Below are 27,761 nucleotides of genomic sequence, written 5' to 3' on the forward strand. Positions count from 1 at the left end.
ACAAATTTTTAGACATACAGTAATTTACATGAATTCATTCCAATACAAGTGACCTGCTATTTAAATGGGCCATCATATTTCCGACATTAGGGTCCTGTAGAATGGAAATAGACTATTCAGCCCAACCCTCGTCATACTGACCATCACTTACACAGATCCCACTTTATTCTCTCCACACTTCCATAAGCTCTTCCTTGATTCTACATAGTTGGGGAAATTTATAACAGCCAACACTTTGGGATGTCAGAGGAAACTAGAACACCCCAAGAAAACCTACTGTCACAAGGACAACATGCAAAGTCCACATTAAAAAGTCAGAATTAGACCTGAGGATGCTGGATGTGTGAAACAGCAGCTTAACAAGGTGCTCCATATTACAATCTTGACTACATTGCAAGACTACTCAGATAGATTCCCAGCAACCTGCTCATTTGGCTTCTTATTCATCATCGTAAGCATTTATTCCCTCTACCATCAATGTGTGCCACCTATAAGATCCATAACTGTTATTCACATTGCTTTTAATAAGATATTTTAGTTAAATGTAGCAACTCCAAGAGCATCTCAGAAGCCTACAACATCCACCACCAAGAAAAGCAAGGACAGCAAGTGAATGAGAACACCATTCCCTGCAGAGTCCCTTCCAATCACAGTTCATCCTTTCACTATTGCTGGGTCTAAAACCTGGGATTCTATCCAGTAGCACTGAAGGATATCTTTATCAGAGGGACTGTAGTGGTTCAGGAAAGCATGTCACTGCCACCTTCTCAGGAGCAATCAGAGATTCAAACCTGCTCTTGCCGAGAACGCCACATCTCACAAATGAATAAAATTGCAAGTTCATTGGTTGTAAGGTGTATAGGGACATCCTGGGCTCATGAAAGACACCACAGTACTTTATGTTTTCACTTTACTTTCAAAATTGTATTTTAGTTGTTGTTCTAAGAGTGAAACTAAAAAAAGTAAAATCAGGTGACCTCATTCTACATTTCTCCTTTATAATCTCATTCGACAAGTCTTTGTTAAGCAACATTTTTGGTGGATGGAGAAGTGATGGAAGAGCTGATAATTTCATCTTTGCTCATTTCTGATTCAATCACAAAACTTTACACACGGAAGTCAACACAGACCCCTCTATTGTGGAGTGTAACATGTTTTTTAGAAGCTTTGGAACAGTGAAACCTCCCATGATTCTTCTCACGGCAAATTTGTTCAAAGTCTGGTACTGAACTATGTAAAGGGGGACAAAATAACCAAAGTTGGGTCAAAGAAGGGCTGTGAAGAGTATCTTAAAAGGGGCGGGGGGGGGGGAGAACAATATAGATGGATATGTTTGGAGTAAAAATATCAGTTGGTAGCTGTAGTCAATGGTGGAACAATAGGCAACCTGAATTGGAGGGAAGCAGATATCAATAATGTACTGTGTTTATTACATTTAGAAAAAGAACTAGACGATGAAGGGTCTCAAAAGGAAGGGTTCAAATTTTAAATTGTTACATGCTTGACCAGGGATTGCAAGCACATGGGTAACAGGTGATCAGTGAATGGTGAATCACAGTAATCTTTTGGTTGACTTCAATATTATAGTGAGTTAGTTTGGACAGGATAGCAACTGAACAATCAAATCAGAAAAACTTTATCCCTATGCACTTTGATAAGGTAACATCTAATTTTCACATGACTCCAATTCTGTTTCTAAATAATATTGATTAAGATTCTTCATCAAAATAAAAATTTTTAGTTCAGCCATTTTTCAGTTTGACCAACAAACAGTATGCAATTCATCACCTTCTCACTATCTCAACACGGACAACTGTATAATTCAGAAACACAGCATATTACAGTTCAAAAAGAATATCCTCCATAAAGTTGTAAAATTTATTGCCTTAGTCCCACCAGGAAATGGATTTGTGACTTTTTTTTAAATTTTGGAAGCATTTCATTTTATGTTTTTCTTTCCTAATTCAAGGGAGATGTGAGAAGAAAATTCAGATCAGAGTTAATAAAAAAGAAAGAAAAATAGAAGGAAAGGACAAGAGTAAGAAAGAAAAATGTAAGAAAGAAAGATATATTTATGATACAGAAAGCACTTTATTTGATGAATTAAAGTGCAATATAGGAGAGGGGGTGGCTGGAGGTGGATGTGAATAATTAGATACATCATTAGGTGGATATGGGTTGATGGAGGCTTGAATGGAGCGTAAGTACAGGCACAAACCAGTTGGACTGAATGGCCTGTTTCAAAGCTGTGCAACTCTGTCTCCTGGTATGAAGCATTTAATCTTTATACAAGGGGCTATCAACTATGGGTCCTGGCTCATGCTATAGGAATGGAAGAGGGAGATGTAAATGTAAATTAGAAGGTCCAACATCCATCATCATAACATCTATGAAACAGAAAAGTAAAGAGCTACATTTAACAGGGAGCACAACTGCCCATAACATGTCTGTGTGACCCCAATAAAATAATCGGTACAGCTTGACAAAGCAGCATTTCAGCTGGACAAGAGTCCATGTTGGGAGTACGTATGTGGGAGCAATTAAGTCATCTATGCTACATTAATAATGTCAATAAAGAAATTTATAAGTTGAGGTCACGTATGCATTATTAAGGAGTAATGAATATATGAAGCAGTCTCCTTCAAAAGGAGCTGATGATTCAGCAATTAACTCCTGTAAAAATAATTGGATAAATATCTGGTTGTTAATGGGATTGAAGGTCAGAGGGATAAGTATAGATTCAGATGATCAAATGCTCTATGGGACACAAGGGTTACGATTCGTGTCCTGTTGGAGCTGAGATTGATGGTATGTGAGGCCACAAGGTTAGTATTAAGTAGCAGACATGTGGGAATGGATAGATATTCTGCACTCTTATTTGTTTGCCTTGGGAATAGGGGAGTATTTGCACAGAAACATCTCTCGGTAGATTAAATAATAAAGACCATAATAAGCCAAATTATTTGTGGAGAGGTGGGGAGTGGCTGAAGGGCTAAATAACATTTTGTATTTCAGTTTATCTTTTGTTATCCACAGGGAAAGAAAGAACATGCATTTCTGTTATCTTTTGCAATCCCATTCTTTGAAATAATCTTAAATCTTCTTGAGAGGGCAGTTCATTCTCTTATCCAAAAGATGGATGGGTATGCTGTCAATTAAACAGCAGGAGCGAATTTTTCCTTTGGTCACTGTGCTGACAGGCACTTTATAGTTCTTTCCCAATATTTGCTCCCAGCCTAAGCTAATCATGGTCACAGAACAACCAATATCCCAGACTCCTTCATCATGATCCCAGGGACTGTCCTAATGCAACATCAGGACAAAGCCATCAGAAATGGTGGCTCAGTAGTAAACAGGTTGACAGGTCTTGGGAATCCTCAGTGATGATTCAGGGAGTCATAATGGAATTGAATTGAATTTATTGAAGTGTTTATTGTCACATGTACCAAGATACAGTGAAATGCTTTGCTTTGTGTGCTATCTAGACAAGTCATCCCATACTTAAATACAGTTGATATTGCAATAATAAAACAAAAATACTGGGTGTAGGGTTACAGTAAATCAAAAAGTGCAAGACATAATGTAACTAGGACGAGGTGTAGGATATAGAGAGTATATGTAACCAATGCAGGGGTATCGTTTTTGAAACTGAGGGTTAGTGTTTGAAAGCTCAAGTATCTTCTTGTTGACAGAAGGGGGGGGGGTGAAGAAGAGAGCATAGTAATATGTTGGTAGCTTTCCTGAGGCAATGGGATGTGTGAATGGAATTGATGGAGGGGAGGTCAGTTTGCATGATGGCCTAAGATGTGTTCACAATTGTCTGCAGCTTCTTGCAATCCTGAGCAGAGCACTTACCATATTAACCTGTGATATATCCAACTGGGATTTTTTCTCTGGTGTGGCCGTAAAATTTGATAAGATGCTTATATTGTGGCATGCTGAATTTCTGTCTTCTGACCAGGTAGTGTCACTGATATGTTTTCTTGGTTGTGGCATCAATGTGGTTGTACTAGGACATTCGCTCCTAGGAAAATGAAGTTCTTCACCATATTCACCTCAGCACTGTTGATATATAAAGGGATATGTGCTTCCATTCATTTCCTGAAGTTAATAACCAGAGGATGTTGTTCTCACACTATGACAGCAGACTCTGCTTAGGCTCGCCATTGGTTGAAAGCTGGCCTGTGATGCAGTGTTATCTGCAATCTTGTACTGGTAAATGTAGTTAGCGCACTACTTGGACACATAGCCATGATATTTTTGGAGTATCACAAAGGGCTGAGTGGACAATCTTGTGAGTATTAGTGTTAAGGATATTTTTAATTATTTTATTTACAAATTTTAAACCACGGTAATAATTACATTACATTCAATTCAAAACTATTTCAAAAAGTCATACATGTAGTATATAACCTCACCCCTCATCCCACCCTCTCACCTTCCCTTCCCAAACCAATGTTTGGAATTCTCTAACCAGGGAAGTGGTTGAGGCTGCTTCATTAAACATATTTAAAATTCGGTTAGATAAACTTTTACATGATAGAGGAATTGGGGGATATGGGGAGAAGGCAGGTAGGTGGAGTTAGGTCATAAATTAGATCAATCATAATCTTATTGAATGGCGGAGCAGCCTCGATGGGCCATTGTTGGCCTTCTCCTGTTCCTACTTCCTATGTTCCTATGTTCCTAACCCTAAAAAAGAAAAAAAGAAAGAAAATTGCAAAAGAGAAAAGGAAAACCAGAGAATGGTAAGGGAATAAAACATATATACCATAAAGTATATATGAAGGTACATATATCAAGAAGTGAGGACACCATATTTTCCAAGTGGTAAAGATTTCCATGGAGGAAGTTCTGTCACAATCCTCATTAAATGTGAGGATCCAGCTCCATAGAGGTGTTGGGACCTAAGTCTCAGAATACGGTGATTAGTTTGCATGGGACTATAGGTGCTGCAGGTATGAGTGCAGGGTCAGTTTGATGACATTTGCTGTGTTATGTATCGTCCCCTATCACACCCTCCATCTCACGTCTTCATCATAGCTCTCTTGGGACTGAACTTCATTTTGATAAAGACACAAACCACTGGGAGCAGTCAATTGGTTAGACAGCATTATCCAAGAACACAGGAAATTGCAAATAGCTATGAACATAGCTCAGGCTATCACACAAACTGACCTCCCTTTTCTTAGGGAGAATGGAAGTCTGTGGTCACCCTTGAGGCTTGATTTGCTGATGAAGAGGTGGACCACATCCTGATTACTGAATAGATGGCACTCAGCTGGAATACATGCAAGTTACCTGTCGCTTCGGGTGGAAGGAGTTGTCGAGATGCTGTCAGGCCACTGTTGCCTCCTGAACCTACTCAGTATTTGCTGAATATTTCCATCCTTTTACTGTAAAAATCCTAAAATCTGGACAGCTCAGTGATTGGGCTGATCTGGATTTTTCGATTTTCCAGATTCTAAGGCAGTACTTTTAAAATTCAAATTTAAGGAGAAATAAAAAAAAGATGAACAAGTAAATTTTGAAAGTTTATTCATTGATCAAAACAAGGATTTTAAAGAAAAATAAAGTCAACACTTGACAAAAATGTAAACATAAATTTTTTCACTACAAAAAGTAGATTATGTTTTAAAATGAAGATTAAAAATAAATACAGTGCATGAATTAATTTATTTGTGATACCTGTATTAAGTGTGGTTGCTTGTTGCCGTTGTGCAAATGGGAGGGATGCGGAACAGGACTACTAGTCCGTTCATCAATTTCCTGCTCACCTGTTTGAATATTAGCAGTACCACTCGCTTTCATATCTCATCACAGCCATGGGTCACAGATCTGAAGTTTAGAGGTGAGATAAAGTCAAAGTTGCCTTTAAGAAATCATAGTTAAACTGGAATCAATGGGTAGTCTTTCCAAATGAAGCAACACTTCACTTGTGCATTCATGGGAGTCTCTACTGCATCCAGTGCTCCCATTATGGGCTTCTCTACATCAGAGTGACTTGGCACAGACTGAGAGATCGCTTTGCTGAGTGCATCAGTGACAGGGATCTCCAAGTGGCCAACTATTTCAATTCTGTGCCCCACTCCCTTGCTGACATCTCTGTCCATCGCCTCATGTATTGTCAAACCAAGAGCACCATTAAATTAGAGGAACAACACTTAATTTTCCATTTGGGCACTCTCCAACTGGATGTCATTACCATCAATTTCTCTGGTTTCTGCTAGCTCACTCGTCATTCTCCCTCTCTTCCCCATCCCCCTGTCCTCTTTCCTCCAGCTCTCTACCCCCTTCCCTCTCCATTCACAGAGTGATCCCCCCCTCCCCTGGTTTACTGGCGTTCCCTCCCTTATCGACCTATTACCTCCTGCCAGTGGATTGTGCTCCTCCCTTTTCCCCACCATTTTGTTTGGATGCCAACCTACATTTCGCTTGTACCTTGATGAAGGACTCAAGGCTGAAACGTTACTGTGTATCTTTATCTTTACTGGTTGGCCAGCTGAGTTTCTCCAGCATTGTGTTTTATATGCATCAAGGAAACCCTTCTAGTGGCTGGAGTTTCACACAGGAAGGTAGTTGTTCTTGTTGGATGTCACCATCACTTCATTGCAGAAGTTCCTTTTGGCTACATCCTGGGCCCAAGTTTTCTTAACTGTTTCATCAACATTCTTCCTGTTATCACAGCATCCAAATTGGGAATGATTGCTGATGTTCAGCGCCATTTGCAACTCCTAAGAGAAGGATGGAGAAGTGGAAATTAATATTTCCACATGCATCTTTCATCACTACACTTGATGAAAAATGATATTATAATGTCTATGATATTACAATTGCATGTCCTCTCTCATTATTATCCTGGGTGGTCTACATTTCAATCAAAAAGGTACAGCTCAGAGACTAGATATCTTGTGGAGATTGACTCTACTTCTGACACTCCAAAGCTTTCCCATCACCTACAAGGCACTTCAGAAATGTGGTGGAACACTCTCCACTTGCCTCGATGAGTGCAGATCCAAAAACACTTAAGAACCTCATCACCATCCAGAACAAAGCAGTCAGCTTGATTGACCATTCACCCCCTCCCTGACTGTTATTTAGGAAGCATGAGCTCTCTCACCAGGCAGTACAAGAGCAACAGATGCATGGGAAAGACAATGTTTGCAGGTCCCACAATCCCTGGACTGTGGAAGGTTCTCTCATCCCTTCTCAACAGAGTCCAAATTCTGGAGCACTGCTGCAGGAGCACCTTCTCTCAAGTAGCTGTTCAAGGAAGGGGCCTGCCACTATGTTGCCAATCCTAATTGGTGATGGGCAATAAATACTGGCCTTGCCACCAAGGCGAACAACCCGTGAGAGAATCAGAAAGAAGGTATATTTAAGTAAAGTCTCTGCGTTGTTGAATATTACAGGTTATGATTTATTTGTCAAGCCCTATTCTTTTGCAAGTGTAAAATATATTGCCATTCCAGTCCATTTTTTAAAATGCTATAATTTGGAACTATATCTTTGAAGCAATTAAACTGCTATTAGAAAGGCTAAATTAATTCTTCAAGTTTATTTTTAATTTGCTGATAACCTCTAAGAACGCCTTCAGTGCCATGATGTGGCATATTTTCTTCTGGTTAAGGTGGTTACCGCAGTACTTGCTACTTTTCTATTATTCATTACCTTGATCTTTTCTTTTTCCATTTGTAAGAATTTATGAGAATTCTCTTTGTGTGCTTTGACAGGGAAACAAGCCTCTGCAGTGAATTATTGTGTAATTAATCATTCAACCATGAGGGATTCATTTACTAATTAAAAAAACTTTAAATAGAGTAAATTGAAATAACCGGCAGCTATTTAATCACAACTTTTGATGTGTGCATGACATTGTAATTCATTCTAATGTATCAATCAAAGAGATGTAAATTGCACTTATTGCATGGACCTTTCTTTTAAGAGGAAGCCACTAATTCTTCCAGGTGGCCAGTGCTTTGGTGAATTTTTGAAGCAGATTCTCCATTTTCCATTTTCTGTGGTGGGATAAAACTTACTAAAAATGTAAATATTTTCTCATCCCATTTTCCTCTCTGATTTTTGCTGTCTCTCAGCGGGGAAACACCATTGCCAAGTTGTTCATCCCTAGCCAATAGTGTTATTATAGCTGCACTCTGCATTGTAGCCTATCTCCCAACAATGGACTGATTTATGCTAGGAATGTCCTGTCCCCTGATGTGGCAATGTGTTGTAGACACACCAGCACAGTGCTGCCTTCTTCACAAATATTCAAGGCACCCTAGCTATGAATAACATTGCATTCCATCACTCACTTCCACACTGGGGACAATTTACATTGGACATTTAACCTTCTGACCTGCATGTCTTTGCCATGTTGGTGGAAATTGGAACACCCAGTTACAAAAAGAAATGCAAACTCCACACAGGCAGGACCTGAGGTTAGGAGTGAAACCACGAAGCAGGGACTCTACCAGCTGCGCCATTGTGGAACCCCAAAATTTCCCTCTCAGTGGATCCAAGGGAATTTTATGTCATTATTTAGAAGTTCAAAGATGTGACCCACCATATCTTGAGCAATATTCATTTTTCAAACAACTTAAATAAAAAGTTTGAAGGTATTCACTGTTTGGGAGAGCTTGTTGGATGTAAATGATTGTGAGAATTCAGACACTGCTTTAGTGACTGTACTTCAAGATAGTTCCTTGGCTGACTTTGCAGAGCCATTGGAAGGTGTGATGATGCAAATGTTTTATTTGAATGAGCCAAAGAGATGTGTTTAATTAAAAGCAGTAATTTCAGATGACAAGATGCAATGGGGGTCACCATTATTTAAAACCTGATATAAAAGTAGATCACAAACTTAAATTAACAGGGAACTTGTTTTGGTGACATTGGCTGACACATGTACAGTATATTGAAGAGCATATTCAGAATCCCTCTTGGATTCTTCATCATATTAAGGCCAAAGATTTTCTTTTCCATCCACCCAGGGGAGCTGATGGAGTCTTGATTTAATATGTCATCTGAAAGACAGCACCTCTAACAAGGCAAGCCTCTCTCAATACTTCATTGAAACATTGTCCAAGGATCTCCCATTTCACACAATAGTGCGGCATTTGATTGTACATCTTTCCTGATTCGGAGATCATACCATTGCCAACAGAACCACAGCATTCTCCTTTGTAGTGTGCACATTGGTGCAGATGATAACACAAATATTTTTCTGAACCCTTTTATGTGGAAAAAAAGAATGCTGGAGAGTTTGTTAATTATGCATTGACAGATACTCCAACCAAATGTTTTAAACAGATTTTTTTTGAAATTTTCTCCATCTATCAGCAGTTTTCTTAAACTTCTTAAAAATTGACAAACAAATAAAATTACCCAGATGAAATAAATTGTTTTCTCCCCTTAAGTGAAAATATGGATTATGTAACATTAAATAACTTTACAAAATAATGTTCTGTTCTAAATTCCATTAACCATGATATTAATTTTTTTTTAATTCCCAATAGGTACAGTATAATATTCTTCATACACTCATGTATACTGATGTAATTATGGCTCATGCTAAATCCTGTTAGATTATCCAATTATAATTAAAAACAATGACTAATGAACAATTTATATCATTTTGGGAGTTAAAATTGCTAATCTACTTATGTGTTGTTCAAAAATCCAGAATGACTTTTTAAATCACATTCAGGCAAAAAATTCTGTTTTTAAATAATCCACTCTAATTTTAATAACAGCATGTACACTTACCTGGTCACTTATCAAAATAATCATTTTAGGGCAATTTAAGGTTGGCATGTGGAATCCTTCATGCAAGCAGGACAAATGAATGGTTTCTCCGGTGAAAGCCGGCTGTGGTCTTATCAGATCAGACGACATGGCGAGTTCCACCCGACTCCTGTGATGACATGCTGTTGTGTTCTCAAGGCCCAGGGTTTGGATCCTGGCAAGGTCTGCAGAATTTCAAGTTTATTATTATCAAAATACTTATTGTATAAGTACAACTGGACAAACCTGTGGCTTTTGGCTTTTGGTCCTCAGTGTAAAAACATATATATATATTTACAAGCGATTTATATGCATAGATAAAAATAAATAAATACTGTGAAATAAATAGTAGATACATTTTCTATATTTTAATAAATTATATACATAAATTTTGCATAGTTTTTCTGTATTTGTGAATAGTTCTTGGAGATATGCCTAACTGTGGTAAGGCCCTCATTCTAACATGATTGCACCAGAAAAATTAATAATAATATAGGTACTTGGAATTTCGTTAGTCCCTTTTCAACTTAATCCATGACTTTCTCAACAGTAGATCCTAATCTGTGAGGTCTCCCAACACCACTTCCTCCTTGCTGGCCATCAACACATGTGTAACTCAGTGCTTTATGTTTAGTGTCCTGCTTTATTTGCTCAACACAAATGATTACAAAACCAAGTTTGGTTCCAACACAATGATTACATTCTCTGATGACACCGCCATTAATGGCTAAATAATGTGTAAGGTGATCGAAATGTAGGATGGAGATTGAGAATCTAGTTCTGTGGTGCCAGAACAATAATCTTGCACTCAACAAAAGGAAGCCCAAAATTGTGGATTTCAGAAAAGGGAGACTGAGTGACAACACACCTGATGGGACAGTGGGGAAGAGAGTTAGTATCTTTAAGTTGTTGCTAATCCACATATTGGAGGACCTCTCTTTGAGCTAGCACCTTGAGGCATTAGTAAAGAAGGCAAACAAGCTCATTTTCTAAGAAATCTGAGGAGATTTGGCATGTCATCGAATACCCTATTGAATTTCGGCAGGTGCAGTGTAGAAATTATACTGACTGACTGCACCACAACTTGGCTTGGAAACTCAAGTGTCCAGGAACGTAGAAAGCTGTAAAATGTGCAAAAACCCAGCCAAGACTATATTGAGCACTGATCTCTTGTCCGTGAAGGACATCTAGATGAGGCCCTGTCTCAAGAAAGAAGCCAACATCATAAAGGATTTCCATCCCACAATATTTTTTTAAAATTTAGACATACAGCATGGTAACAGGCCACTTTGGCCCACGAGACTCTGCCACCCAATTTACATCCAATTAACCTACACACCTAGTGCATTTCAAACAGTGGGAGGAAACTGGAGCCCTGGGGAAAATCTACACAGAACGTACAAACTAATTACAGACAGCGTGGGATTCGAACCCCCGTCCCAATTGCTGGCGCTGTAATGGCATTGTGCTAACCACTTCACCAAACTTGTCTTCCTGCTGCTTCTTCATGCAGAAGGTTCTGAAGTCTGATGTCTGGCACCTCTAGGTTCAAGAACAGTTTTGTTTTTCCCAACAGTTATCAGGCACTGAATCCTCTCTGTACTACCCTAACCACAAACTATTCTGCATGACCAAACCATCTGTCTGCACCACTGAAACAACACTTTTTTATAACTGTGAATATTTATTTATCTGTCCTTATTATTTATTACCTTTTTTTTCTATTTGCATATTTTAGGAATTTAATTTATACTGTTGTAGTTGGTGTATCTTACAATCCTTGTTTGGCTGCAGCAAATAAGAATTTCAGTCATATGTCCCTTGCACTTAGGATATTAAACTCTCGTGCTCATACTAATACAAATGCTTAACCTTTTCTCCAGGATCATCAGGACCGGACATCTGCCATTGCTCTGAATCTTCTGGATTTTGGAGCCATTTTGATTTCCGTCTTTTAAGCCCGCCTGAGTCACGTTGCCATCTTCATCCCCCTCCCGAAACATGTTGCTGCCTCTCCCCCTCGCTCGACCAAGTTGCGCTGCCATCTCTCCCCCTCGCCTGAATGAGTCACGTTGCCATCTCTCTCTCTCCCCCCGCTCCCTGCTGCACCAGCGCCAGTAAAGCAACGGCTTTCTCGATTCCCTTGCGCTGGTGCTGTGACAGCAGTTTCAGCTGCATGGGGGAATATGGGTAGCGACAACAACCATTTAGCTTCCGCTTAGCTGACTGAAAGCATCACAACGCTGGACAGGCATCTGTATAGGCAATTCTGAGGCGCAGTTAAAGTAGCGGAACATGACAGGATACACGGGAGTTAAGTGAGGGTCGTGTCGGGTCATATTTGGTGCCAAACTCCATCTTTGATGAGCAGATGTCATCTACCAAAAAAAGTGCTGGTCTTTGAAAGTTGCTGGTTTTCAGAATTCCAGATAAAAGGTTTGGTACCTTTACTCAATAATTGGTTATTCCACTGTGCTCTGAAGTAAAGTGAATGAAGAATCTATTTCATTGAACAATACAGTCCAAGAACAAGGCTTTCAGCGCATCATGTCTACCCTGACCATGATGCCAATCTAAACTAATCTCAGCTACCTGCACATGGCATGTGCCTGTCTATTCCTTGCGTATTCAAGTGTCTGTCCAAATGCTGCTTAATAATTGCCCTTGTATTTGCTTCTACCACCCACCTGCCACCATGTTCTATACACCTATTGTGTATAAGACTTTCCTTGTACATCCCCTTTAAACTATTCCCACCACCTCCTCACCAAACAATGCTCTCCAATATGTAACCTTTTCATCCTTGAAAAAAGACTGTCTACCCTTTCTATGCTTCTAATAATTTTATGATGTCTGGTTTCTTCTCCATTTCTAACGCTCCAGAGGAAAGGACCTGAGGGAAGAGGACAATTTCTATGTTAAATTTACTTTATATTCAATTTTTATTTTATTTTTAAATTTGCATATAAAGAACGGTAATAGGCCCTTATGGCCAACAAGCTTCTGACCCCCATACATCATTTAACCTGAAAACACCATATGATTTTGGAGGGTGGGATGAATCCAAAGCACCCTGGTGAAACCCACGTGATCACAGGGAGAACATACAAACAGCATCAGATTTAAATCCAAGTCACAGATGCTGTAATGGCTGCACTAACTATGCTGCCATATATTAATGATTCTCTTCACATGTTTAAAAATCGTTTACTTATCTTCTTGATTAATTGTTCATATTGAACTTAACTAACACTGTTGCTTAAATCTTTTACTTTCTTCTCTTTGGCTTGGCTTCACGGATGAAGATTTATGGAGGGGTAAATGTCCATGTCAGCTGCAGGCTCGTTTGTGGCTGACAAGTCCGATGCGGGACAGGCAGACACGGTTACAGCGGTTGCAGGGGAAAATTGGTGGGTTGGGGTTGGGTGTTGGGTTTTTCCTCCTTTGTCTTTTGTCAGTGAGGTGGGCTCTGCGGTCTTCTTCAAAGGAGGTTGCTGCCCGCCGAACTGTGAGGTGCCAAGATGCACGGTTTGAGGCGTTATCAGCCCACTGGCGATGCTGAAATACCCTTGCCACCATTTAAACTCTGTTTAAAGATGCTAAATTCCCTGGAGTATGATCTGGTCCATAAATTGTGTGTAATAATATTGTGTGTAATAATAAGTAATAGTCTTTTATAAGTCTCGCATAAAGAATCTAAAACATTATGTAAACCCAACCCAGGTCAAGTACTGAGAGTAAATCATTATTAGGCTTATTTCTGTTATGCACAGTGAGAAAGAATGGGGGAGTCTTCATAAGTTCATTGAAACTTTTTTCCAAAAGGTAGACTTTATTCACAATAAATTACTTACAAATTGAACTTTTCAAAGTCTAATCAATTCTTAGTGTCATGCCCATACATTCCTATGATTGTGTGATGTTACATACATTCTCTGTTTACTCCCTTGCCTTCACTGTGGTACCTTGTTATTCCTCTCTCTGTTGTTGAGGGGCTGCCTCTCAGTCTCAGTCCCTTAATGCCCAGTGGTGGAAGGAGTCTAGACTGTGCTATTGGAAGGTTTTGAAGCCATTTTCTGATGCGTCTTGTTGGTCTAAGTTGCTTAGTTTAACAACAATCTTTGACATCATATTTAAGCTGTGGGTTTCATATTGAAAATTTGATCCTCAAACATGTTTGTAGTTTGTTGTGGAAAGCATCAGCATTAGCCTGTAATATACATAATCTTATAAAGATCCTAAAGCTGATTTGTGTGCCATGCTAATTCAGGATCATCCCCGTAGATCAGGGCAATGCCCAAATGCTGCATGAGATTACAGAAAGCCTGTATGCTGAATTAGATTCAGTGGAATCCCTTTAATTATGGCTTTGACATGGAAATTTCATTGCAATATTTACTTAGTTCTAACATTCACTGAATGATGATTAATCCTTTCATATTTTTGTACAGACAGCGACGAATCTTTGGACAGTGTTAAGTTGTTCACCCATAATGAAAGAATCATTCTAGGATTCTGATTGTGTTCACACTATATCCTTGGCAGCCGTGGACACAAAAGCTGCTCCCTGATAGTCTGACCTTCGGAGCTGACAATCATTATTCCTGCTACCCAATCTTCAACCTTTTGTCGCTTGACCTCCAGGGGTTGGTATCAGAAGCTGACACTACACAGCCATTATGCCACAAGGAGAATGACTTAAAGGGCCTGAGGTTTTCTCTTAATGTACAATGGAAGCAGTCTGCTGAATGCACTATAAAAGTCAGGGGTATTTCTCTTCTCTAGATGTAACTCAGCTGAGGCATAAGGACCAGGGCAAGTTCGACAAGGTTATTGAGATGTTTGATGAACACTGTTCATCAAAGAAAAATGAAGCGTTCGAGAGGTACGTGTTTCTCTTGCGCACACAGCTGCAGGGAGAGAGCGATGACACTTTTTTAACGGACTTGAAATTGAAAGCAAGAACATGCAGTTTTGGATCGCTTCAAGATTCAGTGATCCATGATCAAATTGTGCTTTGGATTATTGATAAGAAAGTGAGAGAGAAGTTGCTGCAAGAGACAGAAGCTTACCTTTGCAGGAGTTGTGAAGATATGCCACACAAGTGAATTAGCTCTGCAGCATGTGAAAATATTCGGTGAGAGTCCAAAAGCCAATGAAAACGAAGGCATAGCTGTATCCACAGTGTCTGTCCACACACATAATCAAAATATGAATATAGGAAACAACAAAAATATGCAGAGATGTTGAAATGAAAATGACGTGGCACTCAACATGCACCAAAACAATGCCCCGCCTATAGAAAAGTCTTTAATAAGTGCAAAGGGCAGAATCACTATGCAATGTTTTTCTCAAGGGAAACAAAACAAGTGAAAGCATCCACATTGTAGCAGACACTGTACACACGAGAGGAAAAACTGCTCTCAGTGACACACTTTTCATGGGCATGGTGGTGCAGAAAGATTCTAAGCCAACAGACACTGAACAACCAAGCATGGACAGAGTCAAGCAGGATAAGTAGACTGGGCCATTGCCTACAAATGAAATAAATATTCCTTGCAGCCGGCCACAGGGACAAAGGTCAATTTGATCTGTGAGCGCAACATCAGGGCAATGAAGATGAAGCCATATATCCATGCGTATCCTATACAGCTCAAAACATACAATGGAAAGAGCATAAGGTACACATAAACTCAAGATAAAAGTTAAAGGTTTGCAGTAGTCCCAGATGGAAGTGAATCACTGCTTGGTGACAAAGCATGTGAAAACTTAAGCCTAGTCAAGAGGGTGTACACACCAAGGAAATCTATTGTGTTAGTTGATGCGTTATCCATGGCAACGATGCAGAGTGAAGCACACAATGAGAGTTCCACAGAGATAGATGTGAATCACCACATGAACCTGATTATTGAATCTCTTCCCATATCTGACATGAAATCCAAGCAGATCACAGCTGAACCAGAAAAGGGCACAGTTCTACAGAAAGTCATCAAGAATCTGAATGAAGGACGGCCTAGAGGTGAATGTCAGCCATACTACAACATCAGAGTAGAGCTGAGTGTTGTCAATGGGCTAAAAGCCCAAGGTAGAGCAGAATTGTCATTCCTCGATCACTGTGACAAGAGATACTGAAAAGGGTGCATGAAGGGCACCTTAGAATGGAAAAATGCAAGAGGAGGGTCAGAACTTGTGTTTATTGGCCGGAGATAAACACTGACATTAGCAGGATGGTTTCAATCTATGAGACCTGTTTGAAACATCATGCAAACCAGGCAAAGCAACCCATGATAATAACTGAGGTACCACAAAAACCATGGCAGGAAGTTGGGACTGCTCTGTTCTACGTGGATGGAAGGAATAACTTGTTGTTTATGAACTATCCAGAGATTGCGCTATTTCCTAATATGTCTACTGCTTGTGTGATCAAATATATCAAATCAATCCTTGCAAGACATGAAATTCCTCAAGTTGTCTACAGTGAAAATGGACCATGCTACAGTTTTAGAGAATTTCAGGACTTCACAGAAGAGTGATTTTTGACATGTGACTTCATGTCCTCTGCATCCACAGTCAAATGGTAAAGCAGAGAAAGGAGTTCACATAGTTAAACAGTTGCTCAAGAAAGCACTAGGCAGTGGCTCAGATCCGTATCTAGCTTTATTGAGTTACAGATCTTCACCACTTCAGCATGACACATCTCCCGCTGAACTCCTGATGGGACGTAGACTACACAAAACACTTCTCTATTCTGCAGACCCAAACAAGAAAAGAGATGTTGAAGATGTTGAACAGATACAAAAATCTCTGCAATAGAAACAAAAAGCAAACTATGACAAATAGGCAGCAAGAAGCTTAGGCACTGACACAAGATGACACAGTGAGACTCAGAGATTCCAACACTAAGGACAAAAGACTACTGTTCTGGATGAAGTAAATCCAAGATCCTACACTCTCAGAACCAAGAATGGTCAAATACTGAGGAAGAATCGAAAGAGCCTGCTGTAAACACAAGAGACAAAGGCAGAGAATCCAGCCTGCACAGCAACAGAGGGAACACCACCAAGTGCTAGGCAAGAGTGGACCAGCAGAGCCGACATAAGCACCTGTGTTAAATAGATCCACACGTGTTATCAAAGCACCTGACAGACAGAATCTCTAAAAGAAAAAAAACTGAACACTTAAAACGTTTGTTCTTACATTTTGGTCATATTTTCCTAATGATACTGACCATCCATTATGAGTGTCTATGAAGTTGAGAATTCCCCCCCAAAATGTCTCTAACTTAGTGCTTCTCAGCTCTTCACTTCTATTTCTTTCAATTAAAATGATAGATAACCCAATTATTAAGAGTTTAGAAAACATTTTACCTTTCATAATTTTTCTCTCAAGACCTATTCTATCTAATCTCCTTATTCAACTTTCTTTGCATGATATTGTTTTTCAGTGATGAAGTAGAGTGGGTATACAATGTTTTAAAGATCTTTTCATTGATGGGTGTTTTGCATCATATAACTGGCTTTCTCATAAGTTTAATTTGCCTAACTCCAGCATTTTTTTACATGCTCAAATTTCTCATTTCTCTAAAGTGTCTGAAACAAATTTTGTTGATGAGTTTTTTTAGTTTTAAGCCTTTTCGTAAAGGTTTAATATCCATCATTTGTGAGAAGTTATTACATTTAAAAACAGGCCTCACAGTCAATGACTGGGGGACATCATGTCCTGTCTGAATATGGAAAAGATTCGATATTCAGTTAATAATTCAGGGATAAATGTTGGGGGAGTCATTCATGACTTACTTCCCCACTTTATAATTTTTCAACATAATTTGACTGTCATTTCTTTAATTCCTTTTTTTTTTTCCCTTTGCTTTTATTTCTATATTAAGAATATATGACATCATACAACAGTGGTAAGGGAAAGGACTGTGATTTTTTTTTTCTCTTTCCCCTTTTATTTTCACTCTTATTTTCTTTTGTTTGAATATAATATTCTACCCGGACTATGATTTATGGATGTACTTGTCTTGATGTACTGATCGTTGAATAGCCAACTATAACACTCCATAATGGATTTTCATTGTACTTTTAAATTTTTATTGTTTTAAACAAATAAAAATAATTTAAAAAGAAAAAAAAACGTTTGTGTTGCTGATGTGTTTACCTTTGTGTTGAACTTTAAATTGAAATTAATATTGTGTAACCACTGTGTCCCAGTGTGAAATGAAGAATGAGAAAATGATCAGACATAGTCAAGTCATTTACTCAGTCACACACAGCTTTTTAAAACCCTGTATTACTATTGATTATCATCTCTGTGTGTATGGTTAGCCTGCCTCCGTGCTGACTGTACCAGTGACTCCTCCCCTTGGAATCCCCTAATAAAGGCTGTTATGCCCACTCCCCTCCCCCAGTACGAGCTCTGGACTTGGGCCAAGCAACATGAGTGTACATTCAGTTTTAAGCAATTAAAAGCCTATCATCCTGGCAACTTCTAGTCTTTGAAGTTAATTGATTGTGCATCACTCTGCACATAAATACATGCCCATCACACTTATACATACACGTTCAAATGCACAAAATATGCATAGAAGTACACTCACACCCAAACACATGTGGATGCACATATTAGCACGTGACTTCCCAAGTTATTAGGAAAGGCTTAGATGAAGTAGGCAAGAACCTCTCCAGCAGAGAGACTGATATCCAGGAGGATAAGGTGGCAAAAGGAAAGGAGCAGAGAAGATTTGGGAAAGCATTTTTACATCCAGTGGGCAATGGAGATCTATAATTTTCCTCCTGAAAGGGAGGTGGAGATAGCAACACTTACTGCATTTGTGATGAGCAATTGAAAAGCTATGAGTTGCAGGACTTTGGAACAAGACCTGGAGTAGGATGAGTTGAAATTACTCTTTAGGTGAAGTGTCTTCTGTTGCCTGTAAAATTCTGTTCTACCTTCTGAAACACAAACAATTTTAAATTAGAAATATTGTCTGAAATAGAAGTCAAACATTAAGAAGTAATATTACTGAGCCTAACAAAACTCAAGTAGCCATGTTTGATTTTGAGTCCACTGACATTGGTAAGGACATGAGATACCTTTCTAACTATTTTATTAAACAGATTAGTTTTATTAAATTTCCAGAGCAGAACAATGCCATGGATGGAGTCAGTAGGGAGATTAATGGATTTTAAAATTCCATTTTAATTTAATTACATAAACTTTACAACCGTCCATCTGTCAGGGTGGGATTCACACTCATTTTTCCTGGAACAGTGATTCAGAATTCTGGCTGCCAGTACAGCCACGTTATCAACACTTTATGATTTGTGTGTCGTACATCCAGGGGGCCCTGTTTTAAATTCCCTCATGGCTGAATGTTCCTCAAGAGATTTAGTCTCTTAATGTGTTAGTCAAGTCACATTAATTATCATAAGATTGCACGTCCAACCCATTGAAACAGTATGCTCCAGTCCTCACTGCAAAATAGACAGACACCCAAGCAGACATAACATACATACAGATAAATAGTGCATATGCAGGACAAGTATTCATATACACAAATAAATAAATATTGTTTCATGAATATGAATCTCGGATGGTTAGTGTGAGCAGTTCCTTTCATCGTTCAGCATTCTCGCTGCCCGTGGGAAGAAGCTGTTGTTCAGTCTGATGGTGCTGGCTCTGATACTCCTGTTTCTCTTTTCTGATGAGATCAGATGAAGGATGCTTTGGGTGGAATGGAAGGGGTCTTCGATGATTTTGCATGCCCTCTCCAGATAATATCAATCTTCCCAACATCCAACTCCAAAGAGGCTATGGAAAGCAGAAGATGTTTGCAGGATGACACCAGTTCTGGACCTGCATTAGTGAAGGAGTGACTGACCTTTCCCTCAGGGGGCTATGATTGGTCCTGAAGTTATCATCTCCTTCTTGCAGAGGCTGCTTAATACACCTCCCTTTCAGATCTTATCCCATGCATTGTATTCTCTGGTGGCTGCCACAATGCATCCTCTAAATGGATGCACATATAAAAAATGGAGAAAACATGGGAAAAATCTACAGAACATTAAAATTAGTAATGATTCCATGCAACATTTTTCTATAAATACTCCGAGTGGTCATATTTCCTCTTTCAAATATTTCTCAACCAACTGTGGCTAATTAACATTTCTCAGAACACTGGTTAGTTATCCCTAATTTGAGAAAAAAACACTATTTCCTGCTCTTAAAATATTTGGGGCATTTATGTGAAAAAAAACTGGGCTTGCTCAAGCAATACTGAGAGCCATTACAGTCCTTTCATCCTGAGTTATGGGAAACATGTCCAAATGTCGCAGGACAGAATGCACCTCTGTGCCTCAACCACATAGGCCAACACTGACACCTTTAACTGAGAGGAACCTTGGAGGCAACCCCTACCAAAAGCTGCTTAAAATTGGCCAGGTAAATCAATGAAAAACACGTTTGAGCTGTTTGCATATTGCTGTTTGATCATAGGGAATGAAACTGATGCAAGTTAAATTTTGAAAACGTTTTTGCAAGAGGTAAATGAAAATATTTTTTCAAGATTAGGGAGCAGGATTTGACTCGGGCTACCACTTATATAAATAGTACCCTCTTTGCCAAAATTATTGAGGCAAAGTAAATGGAGACCAATGATTTGACAGGTTTGGAATTAAAATTATTGCCAGATTTATGTTGGGAGTGGCAAATTAATCCATAGAGCTGTCATTATAATATAGCTATTATAGCACCAGCAACCCGGGATCAAATCCAGTACTGATTGTAAGGAGTTTTTACATTCTCCCCATGTCTGCATGGGGTTTCCCTGGGTGCTCTAGTTGCCACCCAGCTTCCAAAACATATGGAATTGTTGGTTAATTTGGGTGCAATTGGGTGGCACAGGTTTAAATAGCCAGATTTGTCTTTGACCATGCTGTAAATTTTTTTTTTTAATTACAAAAAAATTACTCCATAAATTGTTTAATGCATTCATTGCTTGATACATAAAACTCAAAAACTACTGTCAGTGATTTAGAAATACCTCCACAGGTTGCATTGTTTACACAACTGCAAGACCTGGCATGTCTCCTCTATTTTTTCTATCCAGACACAAAGCATCTGAGTCTCTATTCCTCTCCAATGATGGTCCCTGTCCACTGAGTTCTTCCAGAAGTTTGACTTGTGCTCAGATTCCATACAGTCTCTTGTATCTCTCTAAAGCTTGGTATCAACTTTACTCATTTATAATTATTTGGTAAAATCCACAGAAAATTTTATGTTCAGTCACATGACATCTAAATTATGCCTTAGAAACATAGAAACATGGAAAATAGGTGTAGGAGTAGGCCATTTGGCCCTTCAAGCCTACACTGCCATTCATTTTGATTTTGATCATGGCTGATCATCTACTCAGTACCCAGTACATGTCTTCTCCCCATACCCCTGATCTTAGCCACAAGGGCCAAATCTAACTCTCTCTTAAATACAGGTAAGGAACTGGTTTCAACCACTTCCTGTGGCAAAGAATTCCACAGATTAATTACTCTCTGAGAGAAATAAAAACTCTCATCTCAGTCCTAAAAGATGTCCCCCTTATCCTTAAACTGTGACCCCTGGTTCTGGTCTTCCCCAACTTTGCGAACAACTTTCCTCCATCTAGCCTGCCCAATCCCTTAAGAATTTTATGCATTTCTATAAGATCCCCCCTCAATCTTCTAAATTCCAACGAGTATAAGCCTAGTTGATCCAGCCTTTCCTCATATGTAAGTCCTGCCATCCCTTGTATCAATCTAGTGAACTTTCTTTGCACTCCCTCTATGGCAAGGATGTCTTTCCTCAGATAACGAGACCAAAACTGTACACAATACTCCAGACGTGATCTCACCAAGGCCCTGTACAGCTGCAGTAGAACCTCTCTGCTCCTGTTCTCGAATCCTCTTGCTATTAATGCCAACATACCATTTGCTTTCTTCACTGCCTGCTGTACCTGCAGGCCCACTTTCAATGACTGGTGCACAGCAATAACCTGGTCTCGTTGCATCTCTCCTTTTCCTAATCGGACACCATTTAGATATTAATCTTCTCTTCGGTTCTTGCCTCCAAAGTGTATATCCTCACATTTATCCACAATATATTGCATCTGCCATGCATTAGCCCGCTCACCTAACTTGTCCAAGTCACCTTGCATCTTCTTAGCATCCTCTACACAGCTAATACTGCCACCCACTTACGTGTCATCTGCAAACTTAGAGATGTTGCTTACTATTCCCTCATCTAAGTCATTAATATATATTGTAAATAACTGGGGTCCTAGAACTGAGCCTTGCGGTACCCCACTAATCACTGCCTGCCATTCTGAAAAGAACCAGTTTATTCCTACTCTTTTGTTCCTGTCTGTCAACCAATTCTCTATCCACTCCACCTCAATGCCATGCCTCCTGTATCGTGTGTTTTGTTTTTAACACTAATCTCCTGTGTGGGACCTTATCAAAAGCCTTCTGAAAGTCCAGATACACCACATCCACTGGTTCTCCCTGATCCACTCTACTAGATACATCCTCAAAAATTTCTATACAATTCTATAAGATTCTGGCCTTCTGCCATAATTGCGCCAAAATAAACCAATTAACCATAAAAACACCTTACGCACACTGCAATTCCCTCAAAATGCAATGGGTTTTAAAATAAAAGAAAATTATCATTATCACTATTTCCTCTTCTACCTTAATTGTACTTGAATATTCCAATAGTTGTGTTTTGCTCATATTTAATCAATGAATAAGCATTATATTTGGGGTTTCTTGTGTGCTATCTCTGCCAATGCTTCTTTGGGATTGGCTGATCAGTGAGCTTGATGACATTATAGCTGCATGATACCAGAGATAATTGGCCTGACAGCAATACATATCGGACAAGAGGAAATTCTTGCCACAGGGACTTCAAGAAAAACTCTCCTCAAGGATCGTTGCTTCATTAGTGACCCTAAATCATGGGTTATTAGTTGCTGCTGTAAGCATGTTACATGTAGCTTGCACAGTTAAATTGAGTGTTGCTCTTGTGCAACCAATAATTCCTTATAAAGGATATTGGTGGTATTGGTATTGGTTGACATTCTATTTGTTTCAAAGACATAGAATCACATAGCATGGGACAGGCCTTTTAGCCCAAATTGTCCAAGTTGGCATTCTGGTCTCATCACATTCATATGTATTCTTCCACCTTCTAAGCCTTTCCTATCTATATATCTGTCAAAATACATATGGAACCTTATATTTATGCACCTTGCTGTTACTTCCTCTGGAAAAACTGTTGCTCTCATTTTATGTTTTCTTAATCCAAAAAGTTCCAGCTAAATTTCAAAGACTTGAATACATATATAAACAAACAAACATATTAAAACTAGAACAAAATAGGACCAATTGCTGCCATTCAAATAAATCATGGTCTCAGTTCCTCTTTCATGCCAGTTCCCATTAATTTTTCACTCTTCTATGATCCATGAATGTCAACCTCTGCCTTGAATATATTAAATGAATATATTCCACCACGACTCTCTGGGGTAGAGAATGCCAAAGATTCATCATCCTCAGAGAAGAAATTCATCTTCTTTGCCACATTAAATCTACAGGGTTTTATTCTCAGACTATGCTTTTCGATTCTGATTTCCCCCATAGAGAAACATCCTTTCAGCATCTGTGCAGAGAATCTTACTTCAAATCAATTAGACCATCTTTCATTCTTCTAATAGATATTATGCTAACTTGTTAACCTTTCCTCAAAAAACAACGCTTCATCCAGAATTAACCAAGTAAACCCTTGCAAAGGGAGGTATTATGTCCCTTACTAAATTTGGAGACTAGCACTGCACGTTGTATACTAGGCATCCCGTGTACAGTTATAGCTGGATTTCCATACTTTTATACTCCCTGCGCCTTATTCTATAAGGCAAAATTCCAAATAAATGCAGTACCAGTATTGATCAGGCTTGCTGTATTCCTTTATATAATTGAGCAAAATTATTTAGAGGCTATTTTTGAAATCATTGTGTCACCTTGCCAGAGGTCATCAGGATTTACTCCTCTTCATTCAGCCCAAGGCATAAAGCTCTGTCTGCATCTTGTAGCCCCTTCCAGCTGTGGCCCATCAGCTGGCATCCTTGCTGCCAAAGCAAGAGGTTGTGGGTTCAAACCTCAATCCAGAGGGAGGAGTGAAAGCCTGGGATGGTTATACCAGTGTATAACTGGATGGAACATGTGAAACCGATGACCTGGCCTTGCAGAATTACATGGCTATTTGAAGAGAAGAGAGTACTCTTCAGTGTCCTGTCTGATACTTTTTTTAAAATCATTCAAAAAGATTAAAACAGATAAATACAAAAACAGCAGATACTGGAATCTTGATTGAACAAATAGAGGTTGCAGGTACTTTGCTGGTCAAGCAGTATCCATGGAGAGAAATAATCAGTCGAAGTTTTGGGTTGAGACTCTTTATTGAAGTTGACTGACCATTTCTTTTGGGTTATAAAACATCCCAAGGTGCTTTATCAAAAATACACTGATGCATATTGAACATATAAGAGGGATCATGATAAGTTGGTGTGTAGAGTTTTTTTTTCTTGTGGAGAATCTAGAACTTGGGTAACTGTTTCAGACTAATGGGTTGATTATTTATGAGAGAGATGGAGCATTTGTTTTTTTCTTTCTTTTGATCCATGTGTACCAATTGGGGTGGGACTCGTACTGGGGCAGAATGGTGTTTAATTACACACACACACACACACACACACACACACACACACACACACACACACACACACACACACACACACAAGTCTGCAGTTAAAATAGCGTGATAAAACATGGAAACAGGCTCTTCAACTGTTGTATTCATGCCAACCATTAAACACTCAACCACACTGATTTAACTTTTTTCCCTTACGTCTCCATCAATCTACCCTTGCTGATTTTCCTGTCACCCTCTCACCTACTCCTGAGACAATTTACTGTGACCAATGAACTTAACAACCAGTAGATCTTTTGGATGTGGGAGGAAACCACAGCACCTGAAGGAAACACACATGGCAACAGGGAGGATGTGTGAACTCCACATGTTCAGCAGCTGAAGTCAAGATTGAGTCCAGTTCTCTGGAGATCTGAGGTTAACACACTTACAGCGGCATAACTCTACGAAATTCTCATCCTCAACTGATGATGGAAGCCTTTGAATATTTATATGCAGAGGTAGATAAATTCTTGACAAGCAAGGAAGTAGAAGTGATTGCAGACTTAAGGTGACAAACATAATCAATTTAAGTGGTAGAGCAGGCTCAAAGGGCTGAGTGGCCAACATCTTGCTTGTATGCTTCTGTGAAACACTGAAATAAATATTTGTTTGTTGTGTTTAGTTCCAAGAAGGCTCTCATTGCAGAAAGAGGCAGGAACATGCAGAGATTTTGTGAAGGAATATGCCTTTGTATATCAGCCAAAAGAAAGCATCTACCCAGTACTCACGGCTGTTAGTTAAAAATAAATAAACTCTGAGGTTATTTAAAATTAACACAACCAAACTGTAACTAATTTTCAACTATACCTATACCAAGAGGAAATATTTTTCTGCAAGCAATTAGAAACTTTTAAGTCTGGCTTTGGATGATTTCCTTTGATGCAAAATGCATCAATATTGGTTCAATAATTTGCAGCATGTAAATGATGCTTGCTTACAGTCAAAGGCCTGGAATATTTAACTCACCATCAGGTTATTAATCAGTCCTGAGCATAATGAATTATTCACCAGCGTATTGAAGAAAACTTTGAATTGATCTCTCCAGCATCACCATGCCACTATCTCCAGGCTATGGTCCGTGTGGTCAAAAGTGAAGGGGAGGGGGGTGTTGGGGGGAATGCGATGAAGATGATTTACATAGCAGTCCATTTGGACAAAGTGTCAATTCCAAGGTATTTGCCCAACACAAAAGGAGCAGGCAGTCCGCAAGCCTGACATTGGATGTAGATGTAAAGGACTGAATCCTGGAGAGTTTGCAGAGGCCCGGAATTAGGAGGGCATGAGCAGTTCTGCATTTATGGGCACATGTTCTATAGCACATGCATAGATCCTGGATTTAGGAACTTATGTTGGACTTTCATCAACAGGCTTACCATCGGGGAATCACTAATATCTTATCAAAATCTTCTGCTAATAAATTCAGAAAGCTGACACCAGAACCATACACTCCTCAGTCACAATTCAAATGCCATCGACAAATGTGGTGATGATGACATCACAGTCATCGGCAATATCAAAGACAGTAATGAGGAAGCGTACAGGAGTGAGATAGATCAGCAAGTTGAATAGTATTACAACAACCTCGTACTCATTATTAACAAAACTAAGGAACTGATGGTGGACTTCAGGAAGGAGAAACCAGGAGAACACAAACCAGTCCTCATGGAAGGGTTAGCAGTGGAAAGTGTTAAAGAACTTCCTATTCCTGGGTCAACGCCATCACAATGAAAGCTCGCCAGCAGCGATACTTCATTAAGAGTTTGAGGAGATATGGTATGTCACCAAAGACTCTTGCAAATTTCTGCAAGTATTGCATTTGATATGACATGCCAAGAGATAGCAGATGCACTCTCGGCACTGGTCTTGGACTGCTTCACAACCAATGAAGTGTTTGGAAGTGCAATCACTTTGGTGATGTAGGCAACTCTACATGGTATTGGCCCATGACAAGCTCACACAAAGAGCAGTATAGAATCTATCAATGGTTCTTGAGAGAGAGGTAGAGGCCATGGCAGCAGAGATATCTCTACTGTTCTTTTTAGAAGTAATATTCACATGAGAGAACAAAGAAGGATTCTGTCAAGTGATCTGAAAGATACATGTACAGCAGGTCTGGCACTTAAGGTAAACAGAATTCTCTCTACACAGTGGCAGCCAAGGCAATTTGCCTCAATGACCCACACGCCCCGGTCTGACCCTCCATGGCTGCCATACACTTGAAAGCCTGCAGAAGTAGCCAGCAAAGAGTTAATCTTATTTTTTTTTCGCTACCCCTGACACTTCATTCCAAGCACAAAGCTTCCGCAACCTGACACCCTAGCACTGGTGATGAGCAAGTGAAAGAAGGACTAAGTTGCAGCTGCTTTGTTTGCAATCACTTTCATACATCTGCACACTCAGATTCAAAATGCTATTAATAGTTGTGTCAGCAGAGCGAGTGAATCTCACAGCTGAAGTGTATTGGAACAACTAGGCGAAGATGAGGAATATCCTGTGGGGCAGACTTACTTTCTCATTGCCCAGACAATGCAATACTTACCTTTATTTGTGTAAAGATGAAATTGCACATGATTTCAAATGTTTCTCCTCCTCAAACTGTCATAGGCCACTGACCTTCATTCATGTTAAGATAATAGATACATTGCCTATTGTTCATTCTACCACTGTTTCGCCACAGCCCAGCACATTCCTATTGTTATAACTGGAAACCAATTAAATAAAATATATGATGTGGCTTTCCCAGGGTATTAAATATTCAAAATGTCCTCTGTTTAATCTGCTCATCCTTTTCATGCTAATAAACCAATATTGACAGTTGTAATAATGATAATTGTAACAGAAAAAAAACTCATTGTGTAAATGTCTGCAAAGAAGATGAAGAGCAGTTGGATTCAGCTAGGGATGCCTTTAATTATGGAGTTTTCAATTCACACCAGATCTAGATCCACTTCCAGGCTTAGAAACTTATAATGGTTAGTTTGACAAACATCGATAACATTTATCGTGTTATATGGCGAGCTCTCCACTGGCCACCGAGACAGAGGTGCACCAAAGAAGAGGTACAAGGACTGCCTAAAGAAAGCTCTTGGTGCCTGCCACATTGACCACCGCCTGTGGGCTGATATCGCCTCAAACCGTGCATCTTGGCGCCTCACAGTTCGGCAGGCAGCAACCTCCTTTGAAGAAGACTG

At 39.4% G+C, this 27,761-nt stretch overlaps 2 long non-coding RNA genes across 2 annotated transcripts in view; both read right to left on the reverse strand.

Moving 5' to 3' along the window:
- Nucleotides 1–6,616: 6,616 nt before the first annotated feature.
- LOC138752661 (uncharacterized) lies at nucleotides 6,617–11,743 on the reverse strand. Its single transcript, XR_011350814.1, has 3 exons — nucleotides 11,659–11,743; nucleotides 9,769–9,971; nucleotides 6,617–6,734 (listed from the first exon to the last, which is right to left on the reverse strand). It is a non-coding gene; the product is annotated as an uncharacterized lncRNA (long non-coding RNA).
- A 651-nt stretch (nucleotides 11,744–12,394) lies between these two features.
- Nucleotides 12,395–27,761, reverse strand: part of LOC138752662 (uncharacterized) — a 33,884-nt gene continuing 18,517 nt past the window's right edge. The window contains exons 3-4 of the long non-coding RNA XR_011350815.1: nucleotides 18,613–18,740; nucleotides 12,395–12,679 (exon numbers count right to left, since the gene is read on the reverse strand). This is a non-coding gene — a long non-coding RNA (uncharacterized lncRNA). The remainder of the gene's footprint in view (nucleotides 12,680–18,612; nucleotides 18,741–27,761) is intronic.

This window comes from Narcine bancroftii, chromosome 2, assembly GCF_036971445.1.
Source record: "Narcine bancroftii isolate sNarBan1 chromosome 2, sNarBan1.hap1, whole genome shotgun sequence".
Classification (NCBI taxonomy): Eukaryota; Metazoa; Chordata; class Chondrichthyes; order Torpediniformes; family Narcinidae; genus Narcine; species Narcine bancroftii.